This window comes from Chinchilla lanigera, unplaced genomic scaffold (genome assembly GCF_000276665.1).
Source record: "Chinchilla lanigera isolate Chin_1 unplaced genomic scaffold, ChiLan1.0 scaffold00165, whole genome shotgun sequence".
Lineage (NCBI taxonomy): Eukaryota > Metazoa > Chordata > Mammalia > Rodentia > Chinchillidae > Chinchilla > Chinchilla lanigera.
In genome coordinates, this window is record NW_004955566.1 from 1,095,082 (window position 1) to 1,105,435 (window position 10,354).

Consider the following 10,354-nt stretch of genomic DNA (forward strand, 5'->3'; position numbering starts at 1 on the left):
TACTGGGATTGTCTCCCCAGCCACTTTTGAGGAGGGACAGAGTAAGTCCACAAAAGGCGCTTAAGTGCAATGCCAGGCACAAAGCATGATCTCACCACCATTAATCCCTGTCAGCCATGATCACAGTCCTTGCCTCTCAGGCATGATCCTGTGCATAACTACTGCTGTGTAACAAACAAGCCCAAAAAATGAGCCACTGTATTAAGCTCACAGATTTCATGGTCAGGGATTCAGATAGGGGGCAGCAGGAGTAGCTTCTCTCTGGTTCTCAATGTCTGAGGTCTCAGCTCAAAAGGGTCTAATGGTGAAGAATAATTTTGATGACTGTGGACTCACAGGAGGCCACTGTCCCTCTCCCTCTCTCTCCCCAGATCTCTCCACATGGCCTCTTCAGCATGGTGGCCTCTGGTTTTCCAGGCTTCTTACATGGCAGCTGAGGCCTCCAAGAATCAGCGTTCTAGCCAGCAAGGCAGAAGCCATCAATCTCTAATAACCCTTGAAATTACCTCTGAATTCACATTATGTCCCTCTGCCTTCGTGTGAACTGAAGCTGCCACAGGCCCACTGGGTCTCAAAAGTGAAGAGAAACAGAGCCTACCTGGCAACGGGAAAGATGTGAACGAATTCTCTGCCATGTTTTAAAGCCTCCACTCAGCTATTTCTGGTACCCCAACAGTTGAACAGGCTTTTGTGGGTTAACTGGGAACCTCAACACTTTTCTTAGCAGTGTTTCTATGGGAACTATGTGTTTGGTCCAGATAACAGACTTCCCAGTTAACTTTAGAACACAATTCATTCATAAGGTGGGACTTGCTGGATTCTCATTTCCCCCCAAAACATCTGACACAGTGACCACAGCTCCCACTATTATGTGTTAATTAGCAGTGTGTGGGGAATACTTCCTATGCACCAGGCTGCATGCTATGCACTCTGCAGTGGTGTATCATTGATCCTCCCAACCACCCTAGAGATGCTATGGTTATTTCAATTTACAGATGGGGAAAGTAAGGCTTAGAGAAGGAAAATGACAAACCAGTGGTCACGCAGCCAGAACTGTGACACAGATTTTGAAAGCAGGACTGATACCAAAGCCCATGCTTTACAGCCAGCATGCACTGACTGTAAATAGTGTTTGGGGAAATGAAAACCTCTGGAGATTTGTGGAGTCCGAAGGGCTTTCTCTGGAAAACTCGTAGGTAGAGCCAAACAGCGGCCCCCATAGGTGATCTGTTCTTGTGTCAGCAGGTCATGGGACAATAAAGGGACTGCCATTCTTCCTGGGTGGATCTGGGTCACGCAGTCCTTTTACGTGGCGATAGCTAATTTGTGTCCTCTAGCCATCCCTGCCTTGAGCTCCCAGCTTTCTGCCCCCACCAGAGCCACCCTTCCTTAACCAGAGCCAGTGCAGCCACACTCAGCTTTTTGTCCCCAGGCGTGGATGGGTAATGAAGGGATGTTTTTGTCCCTGGCTGTACAATGCCACTCGTGTAGGGGTGGTGCTGAGGTGGTGCAAGGGTGGGCGGAGGGAGGCAAACACAACCCCCATTCTCTGGGGCTGGTTAACAGACAGTCACTGCACACACAGCGGGAGGCAGGCCCGGGCTGCGGGCCTTGGGCCTTGGGCTGCTGGAGAGGAAAAGAGGTCGCTGCTCTGGTGGGCCTTCCCCAGAGATTTCACAGTCAAGTGTCTGTGTCACCAGCCCCAGCCACTCTCCCCCTGCTTCTTGTTTCCCAGCATCCCTCCTCCACCCCCATCCTGCAGTTGGGAATAAGAAAACCCCCTTGTCTGGGGTCTTTGCAATAATGATGAAAGCCTTTTTTTTTCCTTTTTAAGAATTCATCTTTGCGTTCCAGAGGGGGCATTTATCACCCCGTGCCCAGGCTGCAGACGTCTCCCTCCTTCAGATCCTCCTGCCCAGAAAGGCGTCCTTGTCAGACACATGAAACCAGCCCCTCTGGACATCTGGACAAGGCACAGCCCTTTGGCTGAGCACGAGGCTCTCCTGAATGCCGCAGTCAAAGCACAGCCCTTGTTCCCGGTCCAAACAGCCCAACTAAATGCATGCAGCTGGGCAGTATGGGGGCAGCAGGCAAGAGGGGAGCCAGGCCCTCTTGGCTGGCTGCCCCAGGTACCTCCACAGGACAACTGGAAAGCAAGTCTGCTTGCAGAAGAAGCTCCTGGGACTGCCTTAGTAACACCCTTCCACTAATAGTTAAGACGGTTCCATCGGTAACTGACAGCGGGTAACTGTTGCTTTTGTCTGCAAAGCACCTCATCTCCTACTGAAAGAACCTCTCTTTCCCGTGGGCAGCCAAATGTATTAAATGGTCTGAGCCTTCTACCACAACCATCAGCATTCCCATCCACAAGACTCTGTGACTCCACCCTGGCCAGCCCATCAGTGTACTCCAATACCCAGGCACACTCATTGGGCATCTGACAATAGCTTTGGCCAATCAGAACCCTCCTTGGGACTTTTCTCTTAGAGATAAGGCTTCTGCTTCCACCAGCGTAGGATGAGGCTGGCAGCTCCCAGCAGCCATCTTGCTCACCATGTGGCTTATGGCTGGCTAAGAAAATGGAATGATGAGCCCTAAGTTATAGTTTGAGCCCCTAGGTCCTCCTATCTCAGAAGCCATTTGTGGACATTTGAGGTCCCTATACCAATTCTTTTTACTCTAGCTGACTTGAGTTTCTGTCACTTGCATCCTAAAAAGATTGACCCACTGTTCCTCTTCAACCAAATATAAAGTCCTCAGCCTGTTGTTTGAGGCTTTCTGTGAAGTAGCCACAGCACAGCCATCTCAGGTCCCCGTGGGCAGCTAAGCCCCACCTTGTCCCTGTTCCCAAAGTATCAACCTCAGCCCAACCTTCCAAGAGTAGCTGTGTCTCTAATCAAGTGACTCTGGAAGGAAATGCAACTCCAGGATCTCCAGCTAGCTATGGCCCAGCTATACCCTGAGACGAACCCACTGCCCTCGCACTTTGTCCTGTGGCCTGGGCAAAGATCTGCACTAGTAGTGGCAGGCAGTCCGTCTCTGGGCACACAGCTCCCAACAAATCGATCCAAACCTGCTTGCAGCCCCATGCTCTGGTGCCCCGATGACAGTGGCAGTACATGAGGGTATCCTAGGACTGTCTGGGGCCTTGCTGCTCTCGGGAACCCCACTTTGGGGAGAGGGATGTTCCCAGTCCTTCCACAGGAAAGAGCTGCAGCTGACTTCTGGTGCTGAGTACCCAGCTTCCCAGTATTTCTCCCTGAACCTCCCTTCCCAATCTCTGCCCTCTCTGCCAGCTCTCCTGTCCAGTGAGCACACACCTGTGCACATGTATGTGTGTGTATGAGTGTGTTAAGTGTACACCTTGTGTGTACATGAGCATGTGAGGAACCCTGCATAAAATCAGCTATAGTGGTACATTTCACTCGCCTCTTCCCCCTCCAGGTCCTTCCCCAAGCCCACCTTTTCTAATGCTTCTCCCCTAATGGCCACACTTAACAAAAACACTACTTTTTGCCAGACTCCTGACCTGCAGTGTTTATTAGTAGGTGCTGTCACCCCCATTTTACAGAAAAGGAAATGAAACCCACCTCCATCATAGTCCCATGCAGAAAAAGCTGCCTTAGTGTGGCCCTTTGGAGCCATTCTGAAAGTGGTTTCACTTTTCGTTCTTACCTGGATTAGAAGCTGCCAAGTCCAGAGACTCTGTTTTTCTCTGTCCTCTAGCCCTGTCTCTCTCCAGTGCTGGCATTATTTGGGCACTCAATCAATGCTGATTCAATTGAATACCAGAAGATGCACAGGACAAAGCCAGGTGGCCAGGAGGGCAGCAAACCTTTTGAAAATAGCTGGCTGTGGGACATGTGCTTATCCTAAAAGGAATAATAATAATATCTACTTCATTGGTTTATTTTCAAGGTCACTTGCAAAAAATAATGTAGAGTACACGGCACAGGGCTGGTGCACAGTATGTGCTCAATAAATATTAGATAAGATTATTGTTGTTTATTATTCCCATCCACTGGTCCAAGCTTGATGTAAGCTTTTTAATTCCCTTTACTGCAAGATATCTCTGCCAATGGCTTCATTTGGTGTGGAAAACAAGCAAGATGACAGATCTGCACAACCCAGCGACTCTCGCCCAGATCTCATAGCAGGATCTGAATTGCTTTTAAGGTCCCTCAGAAATGTACTGTTCTACTGAGGCTGGGGTGGGGGGACTGTGGAGTGAGTCATTCAGTGTCTTACTCAGGAGCAGTCTTGCACACTGGGGTAAAGGTCGCTGTGATGTGGCCCACGTGACTGAGCCTGTGCCCGGTAAAAGTCTGTGTCCAGGATCTGCTATTGGACTTATTCTTGCTTCCTGCAGGTCACCAAGCACGGAGCTGCCACGTGCCTGAATGCCAAAATCATTTAATGATTTAAAAAGATCGAGATCAATGGCTTCAGCAATTTCTGGGAAGTGGTAACTCAGCGAGCTGTGGAAGGTTCTCAATTTGCTGTCTCCGGCCTGGCCCTGTGGCAGGATTTATGCTGAATGGGCTCCACGAGGCAAATATATCCTGGGATCGGGCCCCATCCAATCACCCCGCCCAGGAAGAGCTGGCATACTGACATCACCCTCACAGCTGCCAAGTCCCCCTTGCTCTGAGGGGCACTCTCTCATTTCACATTAATTAGAAGGCCATTTTCCAAGCATTTCCATCCCATAATGAAGGGCTTTCTACAGTGGCTCAGTGAAACATTAAAATATCTGACTTGGAATCTTAAAAGAAAAAAAAAAAACCATCCTGCCTGCTTAGTCTGTATATTGTCTAACCTTTCCCACTCCATCGGGGAAAATGAGTTCAGCTTGTCTCTGATGCTGGTGCAGGAGGAGGAGTGCAGTAGGGGAAAAGGGCCACCCCACTGCCATGGAACACTGACCACTGTACTGTCTTCTTCCCCTCACATGTGCTTCTGATGGGGACTTAGAAGAATGGGAGAAAGGAAAAGATGGAGAGAACCTGGAACACAGGATGTGTTCATAGGTGGAACAGTCCACCTATGATAGACGGCCATGTTCGTGGCTCCTGGCGCACTACCCCTCCCAGTATTCACCTCTTTGTGTAGTCCTCCTCCATACTGACTCTGGGCCTGCTCATGTGACTTGCTTTGACCAAGGGGGCCTTGGCCAGGCTGGGTAGGCACATGCATATTGTTCTCTTGGAATGCTTACCCTTGGGATCCAGCCACCATGCCAAGCAGCCCCAGCTAGCCATGTGGAAAGGCCATGTGCAGATATCTTATGGAAGGCCCCAGCCTTCCAGGCATTCCTGCCAAAGAGCCAGACATGTGAATAAAGTGACTGCAGTCACAAGAGCTAACCCAAGCAAGACCAGCAGGAGATCCACCCAGCTGAGCCCTAATCAAGCCACAGAATCATGAAAAATGATAACATCATCTTTCTTGAAGCCAAGTTCTGTTACGCAGCAATGAAGAATCAAGGTATTCCATTATTTCCCAGTAGCTCCAAGGTCAATGTCACATTTCCTGGTGTCCTCCATGAAAGTTACCCATATCTGCTGACCTACTGGAGGCTTCCACTGTCACCTTTTTCCTACTCCGCAGTCAGTTGGGTTTCTGCTAAACCATGGCATCTACATTTCTCATGCGCTAAATCGTGATTATCAAATGTCTCACTCAGTCATGTACCTTTACTGTGGTAATAAACCAGGGCTCCGGGGTTAAAAGGATATAGAATAAAATCTCTTTTGATCCACCCTGGGTGGCAAAAGGTGTGTTTGTGTAAGGCTCAGTGTGGATCCTGAGAAGTGAAGTTCAAATTACCAATGATTCTAAATTTTGCAAACATATACACATATATAGGGAATATGTATTACACAATTTCTTGGTTTATGCTATATCACAAACTGAGTATTGAAAGGCTGTTTTACTATGTAAAAGTCCTTGCTATAATGAATTAATAAGGATGCTGTGCAATCAACATATTAATTGTATGTAAATGGTGTTTTTTAAATGCTTTAAAACAATTTATTCCCCTGAGCATTTTAAATAGGCCCCCTGGAAAGTTGTTTATGTAGTCATTTGCTTGGCGAACTTCTCTCTCCATGCGGGTTCCTTTTACCCACAAATGAATGGGAGGAAACCCTGCTGCCCCCTTCCTCCTTGTTTCTAGGACCCAGGAGCCAGCGTCCTGAGGGTAGTGGCCCAGGATCTGCCCATGTGGTTCTCAAATCTGATTGCTTGTTCTTTGTCTCCGATGTGTCTTGTCCTTTCTCTCAATTAATGTCTATCCTGTGTGGGGTCTGCATAACATTAAAACATCGGTAACTATCAGAGACGGAAAAGAATCAATCAGCCCACTAACAACTGCTCATGTCCCCATCTTGGTAGAAGGAGAAAATTGCTCCTGCCAGACATCCCATACGTTCCCAAGACAACCATCAACATTCAAATGCCACAGTCACTCTGTACGTTCCCATCAACTAAAACAGTAAACTAGGAATAATATAGCACCAAAACAAGAGATTTGGTAAAGAAAATGCATGTATTTAAGACACAGAAAGATGGCCAAGCATGGTGGCACATGCCTGTAACCTCAGCACTCAGGAGGTTGAGGTAGGAGGATTACAAGTTCGAGCCCAGTCCGGGTAATTTAGCAAGACCCTGTCTCAAAATAAAAAATAAAAAGAATTGGGAATGTACCTCAGTGTGAAAGCTTTGGGTTCAATCCTCAGTCTCTCTCTCTCTCTCTCTCTCTCTCTCTCTCTCTCTCTCTCTCACACACACACACACACACACACACACACACACACACACCATGGAAAGAGCCACTTTTCTGTTTTATTTTCAGCTGGGTGTCAAACAAACTAACCTGATTTCCAAATTAACCCAACCTCCCCAGGGACTTTGGTTAAGCAAGACTTCCCATAAGGCCTGGTGTAAGGCAGCCCTGTTGTCCATCTCCCTACAAGCCCTCCTGGAAGTATACTACTGTTTTGTCCCTTGAGGTACATTTGAGCTGAGTAGAGGAAGGGCGCAGGGTTCCCTTTTTTGAAGAATGTTTAGAATTCAGTGCCTCTCACCTGGATGTTTCAGAGTGGTCTCCAGGAAGTTGCCCTAAATCTTTCTTTTCCCCACTAATATACCTCGAGTTGACTGTGCTGATTTTCCTCGGGTTCCCAAGAAGCAGGAGCATGAAGCTTGAGAGAGCCTTTAATAAAGCCACTGCACATCATGACCTGGGGCACACATCCCAACTGCAGCTGCCTTGGCAACAAGGGTGACATTTGCAATATCTCGGCCAGGAGTAGCTCGAAGGAGAGTGGAGATGGAAATGCAGCATTCCTATGGGCTGTCCTTGCACACTCCGGGGTAAGTACAAGACACTTGTCACCTGTTGCTGGGGCCGAACTCAGATTGATGAGGTTCATAAAGGCGTCAGGTCACTTGGTTTGAGCCGTGGCAGTAGGCCTGCTTCCAAGCCTGGACCTTGGATGGGTCAAGCAGCAGTTTGCTCTAAAGGTGTACTTTTCCTGGCCTCCTCTGGACTGCAGGGAATCACAGCCCCTCGCTCCTTGGCCCTCAGTCTTGTACTTGGCCAATGGGAGGCACTGGCAGATTAAGGATAGGAGAGGAGGAGAGACTTTGGTATTTCTTCCCTTCTGCTTTTTTCTGTGACCTGCCCAGCACTGGCAGTGGCCTTTTGTGGCTCTGCCTCAGCCCAGATGGTCCCTTCCTTCACAGCCCCACATGGCAGATGGACCTGGTTTCTGGCTCCAGGAATATTCTCTCTTCCTTTAGCCCTCCCACCCTCAGGTGGCAGCAACTTTCTGCTAGTAGGACACTCTGGATCACCTCGCCTATGTGGCTTCTCAGCGCTTCCACCACCTGTGTGACCAGCTCCCTCTATTCCATCCTCTCTGCTGAAAGACCTAGTGTGGTGTCCATAGCAGCCATCACTGCTCTCACCCTTACCTAACTGAACCAAAACTGTGTCTGATTTTTCCCACAGCCAAAGTTCTTGCATTGAGTTCAGGCGCCAAGGACAAACGATCCACAGGGAAGTGTGGCCAGCTTTGTACTGCAAAGCTCAGGAAACCTAAGGAGTACAGGTGGATGTGGGACGGTGACAAGAGCCAGATGCTGCTGTCAATATAGTCACTCACAGTTGGCCATAGCCGTGCCCTGAACAGCAGTGTGGAAACAGCTCCAGATTTCCCAAGGTACCTTGTCCACAGAGCTGAGGACCAGGTTGGTGCATTCTGCCCTTCTGTGAGATTCCAATCTCAGCTCCCCAGCCTCTCCACCCAAGGCCCTCCCAGACAAATGGCAGCATCTGTGCCTTCCAGCTGGGCAGGCTGGTATGCCATTCCTTCCATCTTGGCAGCCACTCTTCCCTTGCTACCCTGTGCCCAGGGCACAGGATTTGCAACACTTAAGATCTAAAGAACATTTGCAAACTGGAACACAGGGAAAGCCAAAGTTTCGTAAGAAAACAATGAAATCATGGCAGAGTCATTTGGAGTCTCTACATAGGGGCATTGGAGAGCGCAGTGTCTCAAGTTCATCAACAGGTTACCAACTGGCCACCTAATGCATTTTGTAAAAGCCAGTTGCTTCAGCTCCCCACTGCCCAATCGGAAGGGAAGCAGGCTTGAGCAAGGTCCTGAAGCCCCTCTGCTGCACCTGCTAGCAACCTTTTCACTTTGGAGTGGAGGAGGGAGGGTGCAGCGTGGAAGAGGGGTATTTGGGGAGTCAGCTGGCTGCTGCCCAAGGAGCACAGAGGGATTTTGATATTTTACCACGAGCTAAGACCTTGCTGGAGCAGGTGAGCTGTGTATGACCCGAGACAGGGCCTCCTGGTGGGAAGCCACGGGGACAGATGGTTGCTGGCTAATTCATTCTCCAGGCGCCCGGGGAGTGCCTGAGAGAGAGGGAGAGAGAGGAAGAGGAAGAGAGAGAGAGAGAGAGAGAGAGAGAGAGAGAGAGGGAGAGAGAGAGAGAGAGGCCCCTGCTGAACAGACACTGCAGAGGCATGGCCTGGCTCGTGGAGATGTCTTCCCCACAGGGAGGACAGAATGATTTGCGCCAGCAGGCTTGCTCTCTCCCTGGCCCCATGCCTGGTCTCTGAGGTGAATTTGTGAGCAGAGGGAGGAGGCCTAGGGCCCCACTGGCTATTCTGTGCAAAGCTAAGTAGCCTGGGGGGCTGGGAAGAAGACCTTGACCTCAGGAGCCCTAAACCGTGGCTGACAGCAGACAGCAAGGGGGCCCCTTGGGAATGGCACTTTATTGAGGGACATTTGTCTTCATTTGGAGCAGTCTACATCTCATCCCAGAGGCATGCCCTGAGGTGTGAGTCTCCCTGACCCCTACCCAGACTGTCCCTGCACCGCACTGTCCCCGAGCTGCATGGAAGGGGAAGCTGCCTCTTAAAGCTCCTCAGAGCCAGGGACACAGATGTCAGCGAAGAATAACAGGAAAGTCCCTGTGGCATCCAGAATGCTCCCGGGAACCTCCCCCCAGGAAAAGAGACCCTGGGCAGGGGCACACACCTCACAAGCTTGGCCCCCAAAACCCAAATCCTCCTAGGCCAATAAGTCTGGAAATTCAAAACTTATATTCAGCATAAAAATCCTAGATTCAGCTAATAAAAAAATATGTTCCTCTGGTTTTCAGGATACAAACTGAAGAAGTGAATCTCCTGGAAATCCTCCTGGCTGGTCGGGAGGCACCATTCTCTCGCATGGAATCAGACTCTGGCGGGAAGGACTCTGCAAAGGCGCTGTAGTATCTGAAAATATCAATGCGCAAGATTTAGGTGGGTTTTTGTTGTTGCTGTTGTGTTTCGGGGAAAAGTCTGTATTTAAAACAGCCTAGATGCCGCCACTAATCTGCAGAGCTGTGAACCAATCATTTCACCTCTCTGTGCCTCATTTTCCAAATATTAAAATAAAAAAAAAAAGCCAGATTGCCTGATCATCAAAGGTGACGGGAGCATCAGAAGCGGAGAGGCCCCAAGTCGACTACAGGCCCACCTTTCTGACCCAGATTCCTAACTCGGTGGTGCCGGGGGCAACCTGGCAGGCCGCGGCTGGCTACCTGGGAGGAGGGGCGGCTGGCGCCGGGGGTGGGGGCAGCGAGGGACTGGATGCCCCCAGCTGCAGGCAGGTTGGGCGGGTCGTCGCGCTAAAACCCAGGGCCGAAGGGAGCCGGCCGCCGTGCTCGCCGGTCCCGCTCGCAGGATTCATTTCCATCTGGAGCGCGGGTGCCCCAGCCGCCCTTATCTCACCGCCGCGGCTCTGCAGGCGCGGGCGTCCCGGGCTCCCCTCCCCCTCCCCCTCCCCCTCCC

The 10,354-nt window shown here is 50.2% G+C and overlaps 1 long non-coding RNA gene across 1 annotated transcript in view; it reads right to left on the reverse strand.

The window, feature by feature from the left end:
* Positions 1 to 9,603: 9,603 nt before the first annotated feature.
* LOC106147470 overlaps positions 9,604 to 10,354 on the reverse strand; it is a 1,528-nt gene continuing 777 nt past the window's right edge. The window contains exon 2 of the long non-coding RNA XR_001232393.1: positions 9,604 to 9,796. This is a non-coding gene — a long non-coding RNA (uncharacterized LOC106147470). The remainder of the gene's footprint in view (positions 9,797 to 10,354) is intronic.